Raw genomic sequence first — 21,561 nt, 5'->3', positions numbered from 1 at the left:
AATCATGTTTATCTGTATATTGGCTGGAAAATAATTTGGGCTTTGTAGCAGTTTGCAGTACTGATTCTATCAGGCCATCTATACTAAGCTCCACCAGCTTTCAAATTAATAATAATTTTTAGCTGCATCTAGCCCGGAAAATAATTTTGGGTCTCCTAGATGCGCAAGGCACATGAGTGCCTACTTGCTGCACTACCTTCAACATGACCCTCAGATTGTCAGAATTCAAAGTAATCCTGACTACTGGGTTGCCACACTCTTAGATTCCCCACACTCTTCGATCAACCTTTTTATTTTAATAAAGAGCAAAAAAATGGTCATTTTTGAAATTATAAGCATTAGCAGGTTATTAGAAACTGAAATCAAACAGTTTCAGCTCAAAACTTTATTCTAGGTGATGTTACATTTGCACATAGGACCCCTTGTTCGAAAGGAGCTTCTGAACTCTCTCGTCCATTGAATTTGTCAGGTTTTGGATGGTTTCTGCTTCAATTGTTTTGCATGAGGACAGAATACCCTCCCAGAGCTGTTGCTTAATTGTGAACTGCCTCCCGCCATCATAGACACTCCTTTTGATGATGCTCCAGAGGTTCTGAATGGGGTTGAGGTCAGGGGAGCATGGGGGTCACACCTTAAGTTTGTCCCCTTCTATGCCCATATCAGCCAGAGATGCAGATGTGTTATGTGCAGCATGAGACGGTGCATTATCATGCATGAAAATGATCTTGCTGCGGAATACACGGTTCTTCTTCTTGAAACATGGCAGGAAGTGCTGTTTGAGAAACTCCACATACATTATGGAGCTCATCTTTACCACTTCAGGGATCCTAAAGGGGTCGACAATCTCTCTCCCCATGATTCCAGCCCAAAACATTACTCCACCTCCTCCTTGTTGGCGCTGTAGCCGTGTTTGTGTGGGGTGTCCATCAACCTGCCATCCTCCACTCCATCCATCTGGACCATCGAGCGTTGCACGGCACTCATCAGTGAACAAAACAGTTTTGAAGTCAGTTTTCATATATTGTTTGGCCCACTGGAGCAGTGGATAGAGGAGGTCGACAGGATGGCTTATGCACAGCTGCAAACCTCTGAAGGACCCTGCATCTTGTTGTTCGGGGGACGTTGGAGGCACCAGCAGCTTCAAAAACTTGTCTGCTGCTATGACAAGGCTTTTTTGCCACTGCTCTGTTAACCTGACGTAATTGCCTGGAGGAAAGAGTCCTCAATTTTCCCTTATAAGCACGCACACGTGTGTACTGTGAATCAGCTACATACTTCTTGATTGTGCGATTATCAGGATGAAGGGTCTTGGCAATGTTGATTGTAGTCATGCCTTGACCTAAACACTGCACAATTTGTTGCTTCTCAGCAGCCGACACATCCTTTTTCGTTCCCATTTTGGCAGAAAATGTAGACTGCTTAATAATGTGGGACAGCCTTCTTAAGTAGTCTTGCCTTTCATTGGACACACCTGCCAAACTAATTAGCACAGGTGTGTGCAATTGCTTACAGTGATATAAAGATCCCTGAGACACATCACCATCAAAGAGTTTACCTGACAAACAAACAAATTCTTCCCTTATCACTCCTAAACACTTTTTGCATAATAATTTGGAACACAGTGTACAAGTGCTTTTACACAAAACACCAGTGGTTCACGTAGTGAAACTTACCGTTCTAACTGGCCAACCGTTGTCTGTATGGAGTTGTTCAATAAAGGGCCCAAAATTAAGATAACATAGACGGGAAAGGTCTCTATGAATATGAATTCCTAAGTATTTGATACCCTGTGAGGGCCAGGCAAAGGGAAAGTTGGACTGGATGGAATCCGGTATGGATTTGGGGAGGGAGACATCGAGGTTCTCAGACTTCGCTGCATTGATTTTAAAATTTGACCATGTAACAAAGTGATCTATTTCAGCGATAACAGCAGGGATGGATATATGTGATTGAGTGATATATACTAGTACATCATCAGCAAATGCAGAGCACTTGTACTCGGTGCCACCCACCTCAATCCACCTAATATTGGGGTTATGGCGAATTGATGAGAGCAGGTGCTCCGTCACTAGGATGTATAAGAGAGGGGACAGAGGACATCCCTGCCTTGTCCCATTGGTGATTATGAAAGGTGATGAAAATGTTCCATTTATCTTCAGCCTTGGTGACGTATTGCGATACAGGGCTGTGATTTTGGCTATAAAAGGGTCTCCTAGACCCCTACCCCAAGCTTTTTAAGAGAATAATATATGGCATGCCAGGAGACTCCATGGAGTGCTTTCTCAGCATCCAACGATAGTATCTAATTACAAATTTTTAACTGCATCTAGCCAAGGAAATACTTTGTGCCTAGTAGCAGTGTCTGCTAGTCAGTGGATTATCCCAGCTGTTAAGCAAGCTACACCACCTGTAGTTTGGACACTTAATTTTTTCAAAGGAAATGGTTCGGGCCCCCGGGACACTCAGTGAAGAGCATCGGGGAGACACCCCAAGGCATAGGGGCTGGGACTGGCGGTAGGACGCCTTGCGGTGGACCGCCGAGCTCGATCCTTATAAAAGCTTTTTAACTGCAGCAGCTTTAGTGGACGTTACTGAAGCTGGAATTACGCGGCTGCTGGCATGAGACTTGCCCTCCAATAGGTTTTTGTAAAAGGATTTAAAGTGTATTCATTCAAATTAGAGAGACAATTTAAATTAAAAAGCTTAGACCTGCCTCCCCCACAGGGGGGCTCGCTCGACCCACCAGCGGACAGGCACCAGTATTGGAAGAGGGGGGCTGGCCGCCAGTGTCCACCGCAGCTCTGGTACAAACCCGGCGACACGGAGGTCGCACGGGCAGGAACGGACTGGCCGTGTCGGCTTCGCACTATTTTTGTTTTAGAAGGGCATGACATGCCTATATCTGTGTCTCCCCCTCCTTTTACTCCTCCAACTCTTTTCTTTTCGCATGACTATATGTACTTGTCACTTTTCCATGTGTTAGTTGTGTCTTCTGAGCAGTTTGTCAGCTTTTGGACACCTTTGAAGGTGTTTTCTATGTATTCCTATGTGTTTTTGTTTGCCTGCCACTGGTTTCAACGGTGTTCGAAGGTGTTCGACGAACCGAACTCGAACACTACGGGGGTGGCTCAACACTAGTAGTCATCAGAAATGGTCTTCCAACAATCTTGAAGGAGTTCCCAGAGATGCTTAGCACTTGTTGGCCCTTTTGCCTTCACTCTGCGGTCCAGCTCACCCCAAACCATCTCGATTGGGTTCAGGTCTGGTGACTGTGGAGGTCAGGTCATCTAGCGTAGCACCCCATCACTCTCCCTCTTGGTCAAATAGCCCTTACACAGCCTGGAGGTGTGGTTGGGGTCATTGTCCTGTGGAAAAATAAATGCTGATCCAACTAAATGCAAACCGGTTGGAATAGTATGCTACTGAAAGATGCTGTGGTAGCCATGCGGATTCAAGTTTTTGAAGCTGCTGGTGACTCCAACGTCCCCCGAACAACAAGATGCAGGGTCCTTCAGAGGTTTGCAGCTGTGCGTAAGCCATCCTGTCAACCTCCTCTATCCACTGCACACAAGCAGAAATGGCTCCAGTGGGCCAAACAATACATGAAGACTGACTTCAAAACTGTTTTGTTCACCAATGAGTGCCGTGCAACACTCGAGGGTCCAGATGGATGGAGTGGAGGATGGCTGGTTGATGGACACCCAATGCAAACACGGCTACGGCGCCAACAAGGAGGAGGTGGAGTAATGTTTTGGGCTGGAATCATGGGGAGAGAGATTGTCGGCCCCTTTAGGATCCCTGAAGGGGTAAAGATGGACTTCATAATGTATGTTGAGTTTCTCAAACAGCACTTCCAGCCATGGTTCAAGAAGAAGAACCGTGCATTCCGCAGCAAGAACATTTTCATGCATGATAATTCACCATCTCATGCTGCACATAACACATCTGCATCTCTGGCTGCTATGGGCATAAAAGGAGACAAACTTATGGTGTAGCCCCCATGCTCCCCTGACCTCAACCCCATTGAAAACCTCTGGAGCATCATCAAAAGGAGTGTGTATGATGGCGGGAGGCAGTTCACATCTAAGCAACAGCTGGGAGGGTATTCTGTCCTCATGCAAAACAATTGAAGCAGAAACCATCCAAAACCTGACAAATTCAATGGACGAGAGAGTTCAGAAGCTCCTTTCGAACAAGGGGTCCTATGTGCAAATGTAACATCACCTAGAATAAAGTTTTGAGTTGAAAACTGTTTGATTTCAGCTTGTAATATCCTGCTAATGCTTATAATTTAAAAAATGACCATTTTTTTGTTCTTTATTAAAATGAAAAGTTTGAAAACTCTGCTGTGCATAATAATTTGGAACATACATTTTGAGTGCAGTTTGAGTGTTTTAATTTTTTAAAAATATATTGTTATCATAGGCAGTTTGTACAAAAACCTTTCAATTGTACTCTAATAGTTATTTGACTGGAAAATTACAATGACTGCAATTCATATAGGTAATTTGGGAAAATCTGAGAAAATATTATTTGCATAATAATTTGGAACACAGTGTAAAACATTCAAAAACGAAACTGAAACGGTTTTCCTGTGAAATATGTTAAGGAACTTCCTTTCTAGGGTAAAGACTTGTGCATAAGGTAAAATAAATAACCAAAAACAAAAATACTCCTCCACACCTTGGGCTATATTCACAAGTAGCATTTTTTATGCATGTTTGCACTTTTGTATTGCTTTCAACCGTGACAAATTCATTCACCGGGAAATGTCATGCTAACATTTTACAATCTTATCTGGCCATGTGCTGTGTGACACATGCATACAGTGCTGAAAAGACATGGGAACAGCATGGAGAAGACCCCTGGAAGCATCTCTGAAACCCAGGTCACTGCCTAAAAGTGTGCCCATCAGAAGTGATCCTTGCCGCATCAGAAGATGCAGACTTGCAACTATCCCCGTGCAAGTCCTTGTCCCAAGGCAGTGTTCAATTGTACCTCCCCCATTCCTTGCAATGCATGCGCAAGCATGCAGCCTGCCACGCACCCACCCCCAGACTGCAATACCCTACTGCTAGCTTGCTTGCACTTGAAATTAGGCCTTTTAGGCTTGTGGAGGCAGACGCCGGCCACCACGTCATGGCTGCGTCGGCGGTCTGGTACCCATACTCAGTTCCCAGCTGCCGGCGGCCGGGTGTCCACGCTCGGTCCCCAGCCGCCAGGGGGCGGCCGGGTGACCATACTCGGTCCCCAGCCGCCCCGTGGCCGGGTGCCCACACACGGTCCCCTGCCACCTGGGGGCGGCCTGGTGTCCATAAACGGTCCCCAGCCACCCCTATTTCTCCTGGGAACTTCCCCCACCCTTTTCTTAGCCTGGCCTGCTTTAGGGCAGCATTGGACGAGCCCACCAGAGAACCAGACTCCTCCGGTCGGCCCTGGCTTCTCCATCAGGGGAGTAGAGAGTGCCAAGGTGAGGAGCATGATGTTGATGATAGAAGTTAGCATCTGCTTTGTTTTCTTGGAATGCAAGCATAAGTGTGCAACCTGCCACCCCCCCACCACCAGGCTGCAAAACCATACTGCTAGCTTGCTTGCACTTGAAATTGGGCCTTTTAGGCATGTGGAGGCAGACACCGGCCACCATGTCATGGCTGCGCCGGCGGCCGGGAGTCCACGCTCGGTCCCCAGCCGCCAGGGGGCAGCCGGGTGTCCACACTCGGTCCCCAGCCACCAGGGGGCGGCCGGGTGTCCATAAACAGTCCCCAGCCACCCCTATTTGAAGGACAGCCTAACCACAAACACGTGGACAAGTGAATGTGGCCAGGGATGTTCCATCTGACTGATGCCTTCACACTGGGTTAATATTGTGGAAGCCGGTACACAGTTGGACACTGGGATGCAACACGACCTCCAGACATAGAGGGTTGCGGGTCCTGGGTCAATCAGGCTTCATCACAAAATTCAAAAGGTAGACAGCAGCAGTGGTCGGCCTCCTACACAACGAGTAAATTATTCATGATCTGAGGCCATCCATCTCCTTGGCTTTCTGTTCCTTGGAATGAAAGCCCATGTATGTAGTAGCAGCTAGGCCTGAGGAGGTCAGCGTTTTGGCACATATCCTACCTCCTCCGAGGATTGCTGGATGTTTTCCTGCTACTATCCCAGTTCTATGACTTCCGTTAAAACAAAGCTTCAGGTGATGAATGATGGATGATGTGGTGGCAAAGGAGAAAGAGCAGGAGGAACAGGGACCATTCACATCAATATAAGGCCAGTCAACCACATATGTCTTGTAGGATATGTTTCTGTAACAAAAGGAGCGGTTCGGCTACACAGTTATAGGGCATACAGTGAGTGCAATGCCTACCAAAAATGTCGAGGCACTCCAATGCCCCTTGGAAGTGACATGGAGGTCAGAGGGCCTTAACTAAACCGTTTTTTCCATTTATAGCAACTGGGTCTCCTGTACACTGTTGGCCTAAGAAGTGAATGGAAGGCTTTCCAAAAATTATGAGGAACTGCAATGCCCCTTGAAACAGACGTGGATTACAGCATACAAAAAACCATCTACCCATCATTGGGGAGTGGGTCTCCCTTAGTGTTCACCTATGCATTGAAAAGTAAAAGCTGACTAAAATTAGGAGGAAATGCAATGACCGTTGGTAGGGTGGAGGAGGTTAGAGGTAATTAAAAACAACATATCAATGCTCCTTGGAAGAGCTGTGGAGTTCAGAGTGGTTTAACAGGATGGTTTCCATGCCCCTTGGAAGAGATGTGGAGGTCACAGTAGCTTAACAAGACAGTTTTAATGCCCCTTGGAAGAATGGTGGAGGTCGCAGTGGAATAAAAAGACAATATCAATGCCCCTTGGAAGAGACGTGGAGGTCACAGTAGCTTAGCAAGACGGTTTTAATGCCCCTTGGAAATTTGGTTGAGGTCGCAGTAGCTTAACAAGATGGTTTTAATGCCCCTAGGAAAAGCGGTGGAGGTCGCAGTAGCTTAACAAGACGGTTTTAATGCCCCTTGGAAGACTGGTGGAGGTCGCAGTAGCTTAACAAGATGGTTTTAATGCCCCATGGAAGAGACGTGAAGGTAGCAGTAGCTTAACAAGACGGTTTAAATGGACCTTGGAGGAGTGGTGGAGGTCACAGTAGCTTAACAAGATGGTTTAATGCCCCTTGGAAGAGTGGCGGAGGTCGCAGTAGCTTAACAAGACGGTTTTAATGCCCCTTGAAAGAGCGGTGGAGGTCGCAGTTGCTTAACAAGATGGTTTTAATGCCCTTGGAAGAGAGGTGAAGGTCGCAGTAGCTTAACAAGACGGTTTTAATGCCCCTTGAAAGAGTGGTTGAGGTCGCAGCAGCTTAGCAAGAGAGTTTTAATGCCCCTTGGAAGAGTGGTGGAGGTCACAGTAGCTTAACAAGACGGTTTAAATGCCCCTTGGAAGAGACGTGGAGGTCACAGTGGAATAAAAAGACAATATCAATGCCCCTTGGAATAATGGTGGAGGTCGCAGTGGAAAAAAAAGACAATATTAATGCCCCTTGGAATAGTGGTGGAGGTCGCAGTAGCTTAACAAGACGGTTTTAATGCCCCTTGGAAGAGACGTGGAGGTCAGAGTGGTTTAACAAGACGGTTCTAATGCCCCTTGAAAAAAAGGTTGGGGTCACAGTAGCTTAACAAGATGGTTTTAATGCCCCTTGGAAGAGCGGTGGAGGTCGCAGTAGCTTAACAAGATGGTTTTAATGCCCCTTGGAAGAGTGGTGGAGGTCACAGTAGCTTAACAAAACAGTTTTAATGCCCCTTGTAAGAGACGTGGAGATCAGAGTGGTTTATCAAGATGACTTTAATGCCCCTTGGAAGAGTGGAGGAGGTCACAGTAGCTTAACAAGACAGTTTTAATGCCCCTTGGAAGAGCAGTGGAGGTCGCAGTAGCTTAACAAGATGGTTTAAATGCCCCTTGGAAGAGTGGTGGAGGTCGCAGTAGCTTAACAAGACGGTTTTAATGCCCCTTGGAAGAGTAGTGGAGGTCGCAGTAGCTTAACAAGACGGTTTTAATGACCCTTCGAAAAGTGGTGGAGGTGGCAGTAGCTTAACAAGACGGTTTTAATGCCCCTTGGAGAAGTGATGGAGGTCGCAGTAGCTTAACAAGACTGTTTTAATGCCCCTTGGTAGAGCGGTGGAGGTCGCAGTAGCTTATCAAGACGGTTTTAATGCCCCTTGGAAGAGTGGTGGAGGTCGCAGAAGCTTAACAAGATGGTTTTAATGCCCCTTGGAAGAGACGTGGAGGTCGCAGTAGCTTAACAAGACGGTTTTAATGCCCCTTGGAAGAGTGTTGGAGGTCACAGCAGCTTTACAAGACGGTTTAAATGCCCCTTGGATGAGACGTGGAGGTCACAGTGGAATAAAAGGACAATATCAATTCCCCTTGGAAAAGTGGTAGAGGTCACAGTAGCTTAACAAGATGTTTTTAATGCCCCTTGGAAGAGACGTGGACGTCGCAGCAGCTTAACAAGACGTTTTTAATGAACCTTGGAAGAGACGTGGAGGTCAGAGTGGTTTAACAAGATGGTTTAAATGCCCATTGGAAGAGTGTTGGAGGTCACAGTAGCTTAACAAGACAGTTTAAATGCCCCTTGGAAGAATGGTGGACATCACAGTAGCTTAACCAGATGGTTTAAATGCCCTTTGGAAAAGCGGTGGAGGTCGCAGTAGCTTAACTAAACGGTTTAAATGCCCCTTGGAAGAGTGGTGGAAGTCGCAGTAGCTTAACAAGACGGTTTTAATGCCACTTGGAAGAGATATGGAGGTCGCAGTAGCTTAACAAGACTGTTTTAGTGCCCCTTGGAAGAGTGGTGGAGGTCACAGTAGCTTAACAAGTCGGTTTTAATGCCCCTTCGAAGAGACGTGTAGTTCAGAGTGGTTTAACAAGATGGTTTTAATGCCCCTTGGAAAAGTGGTGGAGGTCACAGTAGATTAACAAGACGGTTTTAATGCCCCTTGGAAGAGTGGTGGAGGTCACAGTAGCTTAACAAGACAGTTTTAATGCCCCTTTGAAGAGACGTGGAGGTCAGAGTGGTTTAACAAGACGGTTTTAATGCCCCTTGGAAGAGTGGTAGAGGTCACAGTCGCTTAAGAAGACGGTTTTAATTCCCCTTGGAAGAGTGGTGGAGGTCACAGTAGCTTAACAAGACGATTTTAATGCCCCTTCGAAGAGACATGGAGTTCAGAGTACTTTAACAAGACGGTTTTAATGCCCCTTGGTAAAGTGGTGGAGGTCACAGTAGATTAACAAGACGGTTTTAATGCCCCTTGGAAGAGTGGTGGAGGTCACAGTAGCTTAACGAGACAGTTTTAATGCCCCTTGGAAGAGACGTGGAGCTCAGAGTGGTTAACAAGACGGTTTTAATGCCCCTTGGAAGAGTGGTGGAGGTCACAGTCGCTTAAGAAGACAGTTTTAATGCCCCTTGGAAGAGACGTGGAGGTCAGAGTGGTTAAACAACACGGTTTTAATGCCCCTTGGCAAAGTGGTGGATTTTGCAGTAGCTTAACAAGACTGTTTTAATGCCCCTTCGAAGAGTGGTGGTCACAGTAGCTTAACAAGACAATTTTAATGCCCCTTGGAAGAGACGTGGAGGTCAGAGTGGTTTAACAAGACCGTTTTAATGCCCCTTGGAAGAGTGGTGGATGTCACAGTAGCTTAACAAGACAGTTTTAATTCCCCTTGGAAGAGTGGTGGAGGTCACAGTAGCTTAACAAGACAGTTTTAATGCCCCTTGGAAGAGTGGTGGAGGTCACAGTAGCTTAACAAGACGGTTTTAATGCCCCTTGGAAGAGACATTGAGGTCAGAGTGGTTTAAAAAGACGGTTTTAATGCCCCTTGGAAAAGTGGTGGAGGTCGCAGTAGCTTAGCAAGATGGTTTTAATGCCCCTTGGAAGAGTGGTGGAGGTCACAGTCGCTTAACAAGATGGTTTTAATGCCCCTTGGAAGAGACGTGGAGGTCGCAGTGGCTTAACAAGACGGTTTTAATGCTCCTTGGAAGAGTGGTGGAGGTCACAGTAGCTTAACAAGACGGTTGTAATGCCCCTTGGAAGGGACGTGGAGGTCAGAGTGGTTTAACAAGACGGTTTTAATGCCCCTTGGAAAAGTGGTGGAGGTTGCAGTAGCTTAACAAGACTGTTTTAATGCCCCTTGGTAGAGTGGTGGAGATCACAGTAGCTTAACAAGACGGTTTTAATGCCCCTTACAAGAGCCATGCAGTACAGCATATTAAAACATTATTCCCATTATTGGGGAGTGGGTCTCCCATAGTCTTTGCCAATGCATTCCAAGCAAAAGCTGCCAAAAATTAGGAAGGCAATAACTTGCAATGCTGGGAACACGGACCACGGGCACCCTCATGGTATAGTGGTGGTGGATGCTGAGGATAAGGACAAGAGCAAAAAACAGCCGAAATTAGGAAGCGTATACCGATGTGTGGGTGTGAAGCGGTGCTTTATGTTACTCTGCTGTCATTTGGTGTTAATGAGAAGTCTGGCCCAATCCAGCCCTTGTTCATTTTGATAAGGATCAGCATGTCAGCATTGTCAGTTGACAGGCGAGTGCGCTTATCAGTTATAATTCCCCCAGAGGCACTAAAAACACGCTCCAATGACACGCTAGCGGCAGGCCAGGCCAGGATCTCCAAGGCGTACAGAGCGAGTTCATTCCAAGTGTCCAGCTTGGATACCCAATTATTAAAAGGCACAGAGGAATCACGGAGGATGCTGGTACGGTCGGCAAGGTACTGCCTCATCATCTTTTGAAACTTTCCACTCCTTGTGAGAATACCCCACGCCTGAGGGCCTGTAAGCTGGGCGGGTCTCAGAAAACTGTCCCAGAATGTTTACAGTGTTCCCCTGCCTCTGCTGGATTGGAGTTGCGTCTCTCTCGCCTGTACGCCTGGGTTTGTCAGCGAACTGTGACCTCTGCCGCTAGCGTGTTCAGATGGGAATTTTTTTAACAATTCTGCAGCAAGGGCCTTCTGGTACTGCCACATTTTTGTAGACCTCTCCAGTTCAGGAATAAGAGAGTGAAAGTTCTCCTTGTAGCAGGGGTCTAAAAGTGTCACCCACCAGTAATGACTGTCACCCAACATTTTGACAACACGAGGGTCACGGTTAAGCAGCGTAACATAAAGTCAGCCATGCGTGCCAGACTAGTAAGGACAAGACTTCCGTGTCTTCACCAAGATGACGACCGACCATGCTCTCGTCCTCCTCCTCCTCCTCCCCCCTGTCCTCAGGCCACCCACGCTGAACCGACGGTACGACAGTTGTACAGGTACTACCACCTAGAGCGCATGATACCAGCTCCTGTTCTTCCTCCTCCTCCTCCTCTCCTCTCCCTCATTGACCCCAATGCACGTTGGGATGAGATGAGGCTGGGCTGTGTGTAATCGCCCATTACGGCTTCCTGATCCATCTCATCATACTCTGGCTGCAATGCCTCCTCTTTAATTCTCTGCAGAGAGTGCTGTAAAAGACAGATAAGTGGAATGCTAACACTAATGATGGCGTCATCGTCACTCACCATCTTGGTGGACTCCTCAAAGTTTGTCAGGATGGTACATATGTCAGACATCCAGGTCCACTCCTGAGTAGTGTTGAGCCACCCCCGTAGTGTTCGAGTTCGGTTCGGTTCGTCGAACACCCGTATGTTCGCCGAACTGTTCGTTGAACTGTTCGTCTAACACCTTCGAACACCGTTAAAACCAATGGCAGGCAAACAAAAACACATAGAAACACATAGAAAACACCTTCAAAGGTGTCCAAAAGCTGACAAACTGCCCAGAAGACACAACAAACACATGGAAAAGTGACAACTACATTTAGTCATGCGAAAAGAAAAGAGGTGGAGGAGTAAAAGGAGGGGGAGACACAGATATAGGCATGTCTTGCCCTTCTAAAACCAAAAAAGTGCGAAGCCGACACGGCCAGTCCGTTCCTGCCCGTGCAACCTCGGTGTCGCCGGGTTTGTGCCAGAGCCGCGGTGAACCCTGACGGCCAGCCCCCCTCTCCCAATACAGGTGCCTGTCCTCTGGTGGGTCGAGCGAGCCCCCCTGCGGTGGAGGCAGGTCTAATCTTTTTCATTTAAATTGTCTCTCTAATTTGAATGAGTACACTTTAAATCCTTTTAAAAGGATCTATTGGAGGGCAAGTCTCATGCCAGCAGCGGCGTAATTCCAGCTCCAGTAGCGTCCACTAAAGCTGCAGCAGTTAAAAAGCTTTTATAAGGATCGAGCTCGGCGGTCCACCGCAAGGCGTCCTACCGCCAGTCCCAGCCCCTATGCCTTGGGGTGTCTCCCCGATGCTCTTCACTGAGTGTCCCGGGGGCCCAAACCATTTCCTTTGAAAAAATTAAGTGTCCAAACTGCTGGTGGTGTAGCTTGCTTAACAGCTGGGATAATCCACTGACTAGCAGACACTGCTACTAGGTACAAAGTATTTCCTGGGCTAGATGCAGTTAAAAATTTGTAATTAGATACTCTCGTTGGATGCTGAGAAAGCATGCCATAGAGTCTCCTGGCACGCTATATATTATTCTCTTATAAAGCTTGGGGTAGGGGTTTAGGGGACCCTTTTATAGCCAAAATCACGGCCCTGTATCGAAATACGTCACCTAGTCTGAAGATAAATGGAACATTTTCATCACCTTTCATAATCACCAATGGGGCAAGGCAGGGATGTCCTCTGTCCCCTCTCTTATACATCCTAGTGATGGAGCACCTGCTCTCATCAATTCGCCATAACCCCAATATTAGGTGGATTGAGGTGGGAGGCACCGAGTACAAGTGCTCTGCATTTGCTGATGATGTCCTAGTATATATCACTCAATCACATATATCCATCCCTGCTGTTATGGCTGAAATAGATCACTTTGTTACATGGTCAAATTTTAAAATCAATGTAGCGAAGTCTGAGGCCCTCGATGTCTCCCTCCCCAAATTCATACAGGATTCCATCCAGTCCAACTTTCCCTTTGCCTGGCCCTCACAGGGTATCAAGTACTTAGGAATTCGTATTCATAGAGACCTCTCCTGTCTATGTTTTCTTAATTTTGGGCCCTTTATTGAACAGCTCCATACAGACCACGGTTGGCAAGTTAGAACTGTTAGATTCGCTACGTGATCCACTGGTGTTTTGTGGAAAAGCACATGTACACTGTGTTCCAAATTATTATGCAAAAAGTGTTTAGGAGTGATAAGGTAAGAATTTTTTTTGTTTGTCAGGTAAACTCATTGATGGTGATGTGTGTCAGGGCTCTTTATATCACTGTAAGCAATTGCAGACACCTGTGCTAATTAGTTTGGCAGGTGAGTCCAATGAAAGGCAAGACTACTTAAGAAGGCTGTCCCACTGTTACTGTTACGGGGCCGGGTGGTGGAACCTCTGTGCCGAGGTGCAAGGAGGGACCCAGAGGGGCTTGACTAAGTATCCACCCGAACCGATCCTGGTCGTACGGCAGCAGACGACACCGTGACCAGGGAGGATCTGGGCTGAGGGACCAGGTGCTACTCTGGGGACGACCTTGTAAAAGAGCAGGTGGCTCCAACGGGTCAGATGGCTGGGACTGACCGGTATGGCGGATGGACACGGCAAGCAGGCGGAAGTCTCTGGTAGCTGGCAGGTGGTCACAGTTCGAAGAAGCGGGGCAGGTAACAGTCTTTAGGTTTACCAGGAAGATGGTCACAGCAAGTGATGGCAGGGTCTCCAGGCAGGCTGGCAGGAAACAGGCAGGTGCTCCCAGGTGAGCGGGCAGACAGACGAGGCAGGTAACTGGCAGGTAACTGGTGGGCGCTTCCAGGTGAGCGGGCTGACGAACACAGCAGGTAACAGGCGGGTAATTGGTGGACGCTCCCAGACGACCACCCAAATGACTGTACAACCGGCAGAAACAGGAAGATCGGTGATAAAGTCCATAGCAATGAGCAGCCATGGAGCAGCAGGTATGGGCAGGGGCAAGAGATGGCCAGCTGGAAGATGTCTGGGAACTTTGTTACGGGCACAGGATGAACAGGCCGCGACGAAGTCTATAACGTCCTTACGCAGGGTAGGCCACCAGTAATGCCGGGAAATGAGCTGGAAGGTCTTCTTTTGGCCAGCTTGGCTGGCTAGTTTAGAAGAATGTCCCCAGCGAAGAACCCTCTCCCGATCTGATACTGCTACAAACGTCTTACCGGGTGGAAGACGAGTCAGATCCAAGGGGGCCACATTCATCACCTCTAGATCGGAGGACAGGAAGGACCGGGACAAGGCATCAGCTTTGACGTTCTTGTCCGCCGGGCCGAAATGAAGAATGAAGTCGAAGCGGGCAAAAAACAACAACCACCGGGCCTGGCGAGGATTGAGTCTCTGGGCATTTTGGAGATATGCCAGGATTTTGTGATCCGTGTAGACGATTACCAGGTAGAGAGCCCCTTCTAGCAGATAGAGTCACTCCTCAAGTGCCAATTTGACGGCTATCAATTCACGGTCTCCTATGGAGTAGTTGCGCTCAGACGAGGAGAAGATTTTGGAGAAGAAGCCGCAGGTTACCATTCTCCCGGTAGAAGATTTTTGGGTGAGTACCGCTCCGGCTCCAGAGGAGGAGGCATCAACCTCCAGGTAGAATTGTTTTTTATAGTCCGGACGATGCAGGACGGGGGCAGAGGCGACGGCTCTCTTTAAGGAAAGGAAGGCCTCCTCGGCTTAAGGTGACCATACCTTGGGATTTTCCCCCTTACGGGTAAGCGCAGATATGGGAGCAGTCCGGGACGAGAAGTGTGGGATGAAAAGAAGATACTAATTAGCGAAGCCCAGGAATCGCTGTATCGCCTTCAAACCTTCTGGACGGGGCCATTTTAGAACAGAGGAGAGCTTCTCTGGATCCATTTGTAGACCTGTCTGGGAGATAACATAGCCCAAGAATGGAAGGGAGGTCTGGTCGAAGAGGCACTTCTCGTATTTGGCATAGAGCTGGTTCTGCCGGAGCCTAAGCAGGACCTGACGAACATCCCTTCGGTGTGTGGGGAGATCCGGAGAGAAGACCAAGATATCGTCCAGGTAAACCACTACGCAGGAGTACAAGAGGTCACGGAAGATGTCGTTGACCAGCTCTTGAAAGACAGCGGGGGCGTTACAGAGACCAAAGGGCATCACAAGGTACTCATAGTGACCGTCCCGGGTATTGAATGCTGTCTTCCACTCGTCTCCATGACGGATACGGACCAAGTTATATGCCCCTCGTAGATCCAGCATGGAGAAGATCCTGGTGCCCTTGAGACGGTTAAACAATTCGGTGATGAGCGGCAGGGGGTATTTGTTTTTTATAGTGATTAGATTGAGCCCTCTGTAGTCAATACAGGGACGTAGCGAGCCGTCTTTCTTTTTGACAAAGAAGAATCCGGCTCCAGCCGGGGAGGTAGATTTTTGGATAAATCCCCTAGCCAGATTCTCCTCAATGTATTCAGACATAGCCCGGGTTTCGGTCGCAGACAACGGGTAGATACGCCCACGGGGAGGAGTGGCGCCAGGTACCAGGTCGATCGGGCAGTCATATGGCCTATGGGGTGGCAAAGTCTCTGCTTCCTTTTTACCGAAGACGTCCGCATAGGGCCAGTATGGAGCCGGGAGACCGGGAAGATTAGCTGGAGTAGGCGGAGGGCGAGCTGGGCGGACCGGAACCAGGCAGGTCCTATGGCAGTCTGGACCCCACCGGAGTACTTCGCCGGATCGCCAGTTCAATACGGGCTCATGTGTCTGGAGCCAAGGTAGACCTAGCAACAGGGAGTGAGAGAGTCCAGATAGCACATGGAAGGAGATCTTCTCAGAGTGCAGCATTCCCACCTGCAGAGTTAAGGGTTCAGTGACAAGCAGGATGGGTACTTGAAGGAGTTTACCATCCACGGAGGCAACTGACAAAGGTTAAGTGAGAGGCTTGGTGGGAATACGGTATCTCTCTACTAAGGACTGGGAGATGAGGTTCCCAGCCGCTCCAGAGTCCAGGTGAGCGTTTTCAAAGTGCCGATCCTCTCCCAAGGAGAGAGAGACAGACAAAGTCAGGGAGGGAGAGGACTTACTTTTGTCTAGGATGACCTCTCCGAGCGATCCCAGACACCGGCGTTTCCCGGCCTCTCCGGGCAGGAACGGATCAGGTGCTCCTTGCGGCCACAATAGAAACAGCTCCCCTCGGCCCGGCGTGACTCCTGGCGGGATTTGACCAACTTGGTCTGGTCGACCTGCATGGGTTCGGGTGAGTGCACCCTGGGAGTGACTGAAGAAGAGACAGGTCTCTGGAAGTTAGTAGCAAGGCGGGGAAACTTTCTCTCGCGGGTGGTCTCCTTGGCACGTTCCTGGAACCGGATGTCAATCCGGGTAGCAAGTTACACTAGGTCGTCCAGAGTGATAGGGATGTCCCGACCGGCAAGTTCATCTTTAATCCGACCGGAAAGACCTTCCCAGAAGACGGACAGCAGGGCCTCGTTATCCCAGGCAAGTTCAGAAGCGAGGGTACGGAACCGTATGTCATATTGGCCTACGGTGAGAATCCCTTGGCGGAGACGTATCAGAGAGGAGGCTGACGAGGTCTTTCGTCCCGGTTCATCGAAGACTTTCCGTAAAGCAGTGAGGAAAGCTGACAAGTTGGATACTAGGGGATCCCCTCTCTCCCACAGGGGATTTAGCCAAGCCAGTGCCTCTCCAGTGAGATGGGACATTATGAAAGCCACTTTGGCCCGGTCGGTGGTAAAGTGATGTGCCAAGAGTTCAAAGTGCAGGGTTCACTGGTTTATGAAGCCCCGAGCTTGAGCGGGGGCGCCTCCGAAACGAGGAGGTGCAGAAAGCCGGGGTCCAGAGCAGGATGCCATGGTATTGATGGGCAGCGGTGCTGCCGGGGTTCGAGTCATGCAACTAGCGGTGGTTGTAGGTGGAGCAGTCAGTGTGTCCAGGCGGGAGTGGACATTCCGCAGGTGGTTCAGGATGGACTCCTGCTGAGATCTCTTACGGGAGACTTCCTGGTATAGGTCTGAAAGCGAGGGAGCTTGGGTGCCACCGGGTTCCATGGCCCGAGCAAACTGTTACTGTTACGGGGCCGGGTGGTGGAACCTCTGTGCCGAGGTGCTAGGAGGGACCCAGAGGTGCGTGACTAAGTATCCACCCGAACCGACCCTGGTCGTAAGGCAGCAGACAACACCGTGACCAGGGAGGATCCAGGCTGAGGGACCAGGTGCTACTCTGGGGACAAGCTTGTAAGAGAGCAGGCGGCTCCCACGGGTCAGATGGCTGGGACTGACCGGTATGGCTGATGGACACGGCAAGCAGGCGGAAGTCTCTGGTAGCTGGCAGGTGGTGACAGTTCGAGGAAGCGGGGCAGGTAACAGTCTTTAGGTTTACCAGGAAGATGGTCACAGCAAGTGACGGCAGGGTCTCCAGGCAGGCTGGCAGGAAACAGGCAGGTGCTCCCAGGTGAGTGGGCAGACAGACGAGGCGGATAACTGGCAGGTAACTGGTGGGCGCTCCCTGGTGAGCGGGCAGACGGACAAAGCAGGTAACAGGTGGGTAACTGGCGGACGCTCACAGGTGAGCGGTCTGACAGACGAGGCAGGTAACAGGCAGGTAACTGGCGGACGCTCCCAGGTGAGCGGTCTGACAGATGAGGCAGGTAACAGGCAGGTAACTGGTGGACGCTCCCAGGTGAGCGGTCTGACAGGCAAGGCAGGTAACAGGCTGGCAGACAGGACGAGGAGTCAGGCTAGCAGCGGAACCTGGGGGCTGAAGCACAGGTGAGACACAGTGCAAACAACTTTGCTCGGGCACCTCCATTTTGGAGGAGGTGCCTTATATATGGGAATTCCTCCAGCAATTGGCCGGGGACTCCTTAGGACGACGCGCGTGGCCCCTTTAAGAGAGGGGGAGCGCGCGCGCGCCCTAAGCCCAGTGCCCGGGAAGGAGCGCGCGCCGGTAGCAGCGAGGGAAGGAGCGCACGAGGACGCCGCGCGCTGAACAGGAAGGTGAGAGGGACGGCGTCTCTGCCTAGCAGGAAGCAGAGACGCCGATGCTACACCCACATTATTAAGCAGCCTACATTTTATGCCAAAATGGGAAAGAAAAAGGATGTGTCGGCTGCAGACAAGCAACAAATTGTGTTTAGGTCAAGGCATGATTACAATCAACATTGCCAAGACACTTCATCCTGATCATCGCACAATCAAGAAGTATGTAGCTAATTCACAGTACACACATGTGCGTGTTGATAAGGGAAAATTGAGGACTCTTTCCTACAGGCAATTACGTCAGGTTAAAAGAGCAGCGGCAAAAAAGCCTTGTCATAGCAGCAGAAAAGTTTTTGAAGCTGCTGGTGCCTTCAACGTCCCCCGAACAACAAGATGCAGGGTCCTTCAGAGGTTTGCAGCTGTGCGTAAGCCATCCTGTCGACCTACTCTACCCACTGTACACAAGCATAAACGGCTCCAGTGGGCCAAACAATACATGAAGACTGACTTCAAAACTGTTTTGTTCACCGATGAGTGCCATGCAACGCTCGATGGTCCAGATGGATGGAGTGGAGGATGGCTGGTTGATGGACACCCCATGCAAACACGGCTACAGCGTCAACAAGGAGGAGGTGGAGTAATGTTTTGGGCTGGAATCATGGGGAGAGAGATTGTCGGCCCCTTTAGGATCCCTGAAGGGGTAAAGATGAACTCCATAATGTATGTGGAGTTTCTCAAACAGCACTTCCTGCCATGGTTCAAGAAGAAGAACCGTGTATTCCGCAGCAAGATCATTTTCATGCATGATAATGCACCGTCTCATGCTGCACATAACAAATCTGCATCTCTGGCTGATATGGGCATAAAAGGGGACAAACTTATGGTGTGACCCCCATGCTCCCCTGACCTCAACCCCATTGAGAACCTCTGGAGCATCAACAAAAGGAGTGTCTATGATGACGGGAGGCAGTTCACATTTAAGCAACAGCTCTGGGAGGGCATTCTGTCCTCATGCAAAACAATTGAAGCAGAAACCATGCAAAACCTGACAAATTCAATGGACGAGAGAGTTCAGAAGCTCCTTTCGACCAAGGGGTCCTATGTGCAAATGTAACATCACCTAGAACAAAGTTTTGAGTTGAAAACTGTTTGATTTCAGTTTCTAATAACCTGCTAATGCTTATAATTTCAAAAATAACCATTTTTTTGCTCTTTATTAAAATGAAAAGGTTGATCGCAGAGTGTGGGGAATCTAAGAATGTGGCAACCCAGTAGTCAGGATTATTTTGAATTCTGACAATCTGAGGGTCATGCTGCAGGTAGTGCAGCAAGAAGGCACTCATGTGTCTTGCGCATCTAGGAGCCCCAAAATTATTTTCTGGGCTAGATGCAGCTAAAAATTATTATTAATTTGAAAGCTGGTGGAGCTTAGTATGGATGGCCTAATAGAATCAGTACTGAAAACTGCTACAAGGCCCAAATTATTTTCCAGCCAAGATAAAGATAAACATGATTAGTAATTTTAAATCTGGTGGAGTTTAGTATAGATGGCCTAATAGAATCAGTACTGCACACTGCTACAAGGCCCAAATTATTTTCCAGCCAAGATACAGATAAACATGATTAGTAATTTGAAAGCTTAAAACGGTTGGTGAGGTGATTTTAACAAATCATCAAGCTTTTACTCTCCCCAGGATGACACAGGGGTAGAAAAGTCATTTCAGATCCATGATTTGTTCATCTTTATGAACGTGAGTCTGTCTACATTATCAGTGGAGAGCCGCGTGCGCTTATCTGTCAGCACACCACCAGCAGCGCTGAACACAAGTTCAGACAGTACGCTGGCTGCGGGGCATGACAAGGTCTCCAATGCGTAAGTGGCGAGCTCCGGCCATTTATCCAGATTGGAAGCCCAAAAAGAGCAAGGGTCCAGTGACACAGTCATGACTTCAATGTTTACTTGGAGATACTCCTGTACCATCGTCTCTAGGCGTTGACTATGTGTCAGACTTCTTCTCTCCTGTGGCCTTGCAAAGGATGGGCTAAAAAAGTGGTGAAATGATTCTGCAAAATTAATGTTACCAGCAGATACTGTGTTTCTGTTACGTTTTGAGTGCTGAACACTCGACGGTCCCACGGTTGGCAAGTTGGAGCTGTGAGATTCACTACGTGCACCACTAGTGTTTTGGGGAAAAGCACATGTAAGATTCTGCAACAGTCTCTGCTGATACTCCTGCATTCTAGCATCTCTTTCTATGGCAAGAATAATTTCTGCAAATTTACTTTTGTACAGGTGATCTAACAGTGTGGCAACCCAGTAGTCAGGATTATTTCTAATTCTCATAATTCGAGGGTCATGTTGCAGGTAGTGCTGCAAGAAGGCACTCATGTGTCTTGCGCATCCAGGAGCACCAAATCCCTGTTGTGTTGGTGGCAAGGTAACAATCATGCTTCCTTCCTCTGCCCTCTCCCCCCAACCTCGCACAACAGAAATGTGATCAAGGTCTCCCTCATCTGATGAGTCTTCCATCAGTTCGTCCTACACTTCTTCCTGGGCTCCTGCACCTTCCTCACTAGTTTGGCTGCTACCATGCGCCCTGGTACAACCATTTCCCCCACCCTCAAATGCCTGCCGCCTTGGTGCTGCCAACAGCAGCGACCTTACAGATGTTTGCCCTTCTGCATACAACTCCTCCTCCTCTACTTCCTCCACCTCCTCTTGTGCCACCACCTGACTCCGAATTCTGTTTAACATGTGCTCCAGCATGTAAATCACCGGAATACTCATGCTGATAATAGCATCGTCAGCACTAAACATCTACGTCGCCATTTCAAAACTGTGCAGAAGGGTGCATAGGTCCCTGATCTGAGACCACTACTCCAGCGTAATTTGCCCCACCTCTGGATCTCATTGGCCCAGGCTATACATCAGAAAATATTGCACCAGGGCTTGTCTTTGCTGCCACAGTCGCTGCAACATGTGCAGAGTTGAATTCCACCAGGTAGGCACATTGCATTTTAGCCGGTGAAGTGGCAGGTCCAACGACTTCTGTAGAGATGTAAGTCGCTGAGCTTCGGGATGCGAATGGCGGAAGTGAGCACACAGTGTCTGTGCCCTCTGCAGAAGGCCATCTAGTCCGGGATAGAGGGCTAAAAATTGCTGGACAACCTGGTTCAACACGTGAGCCATACAAGGCACGTGTGTGACATTGCCCCGGCGAAGGGCCGCACCCAGGTTTGCAGCATTGTCGCACACGTCCTTCTCTGGTTTCAGGTCCAGTGGAGACAACCATTCATGAAACTGGTTCTCCAGAGCAGACCACAACTCCTCAGCTGTGTGACTCACATTTCCCAGACATTTCAAAGTAAAAACCGCCTGATGACGTTGAGCCCTGCTGCCAGCATAGTAAGGAGGTATGCAGGATCCCTTCAGCGCAGTTAGAAAGCTTGTGGCATGACCAGACAGGCTTTGGGTGCAGGTGGAGGACCGAGAGAAAGTTGAGAAGGCAGAAGCAGTGGAGGAACTTTGAGATAAAGAGGATTGACGCACAAC

This window comes from Phyllobates terribilis, unplaced genomic scaffold (assembly GCF_046119375.1).
Source record: "Phyllobates terribilis strain yellow unplaced genomic scaffold, ASM4611937v1 Scaffold_10__3_contigs__length_209671492, whole genome shotgun sequence".
NCBI lineage: Eukaryota > Metazoa > Chordata > Amphibia > Anura > Dendrobatidae > Phyllobates > Phyllobates terribilis.
This window is presented reverse-complemented; position numbering follows the sequence as displayed.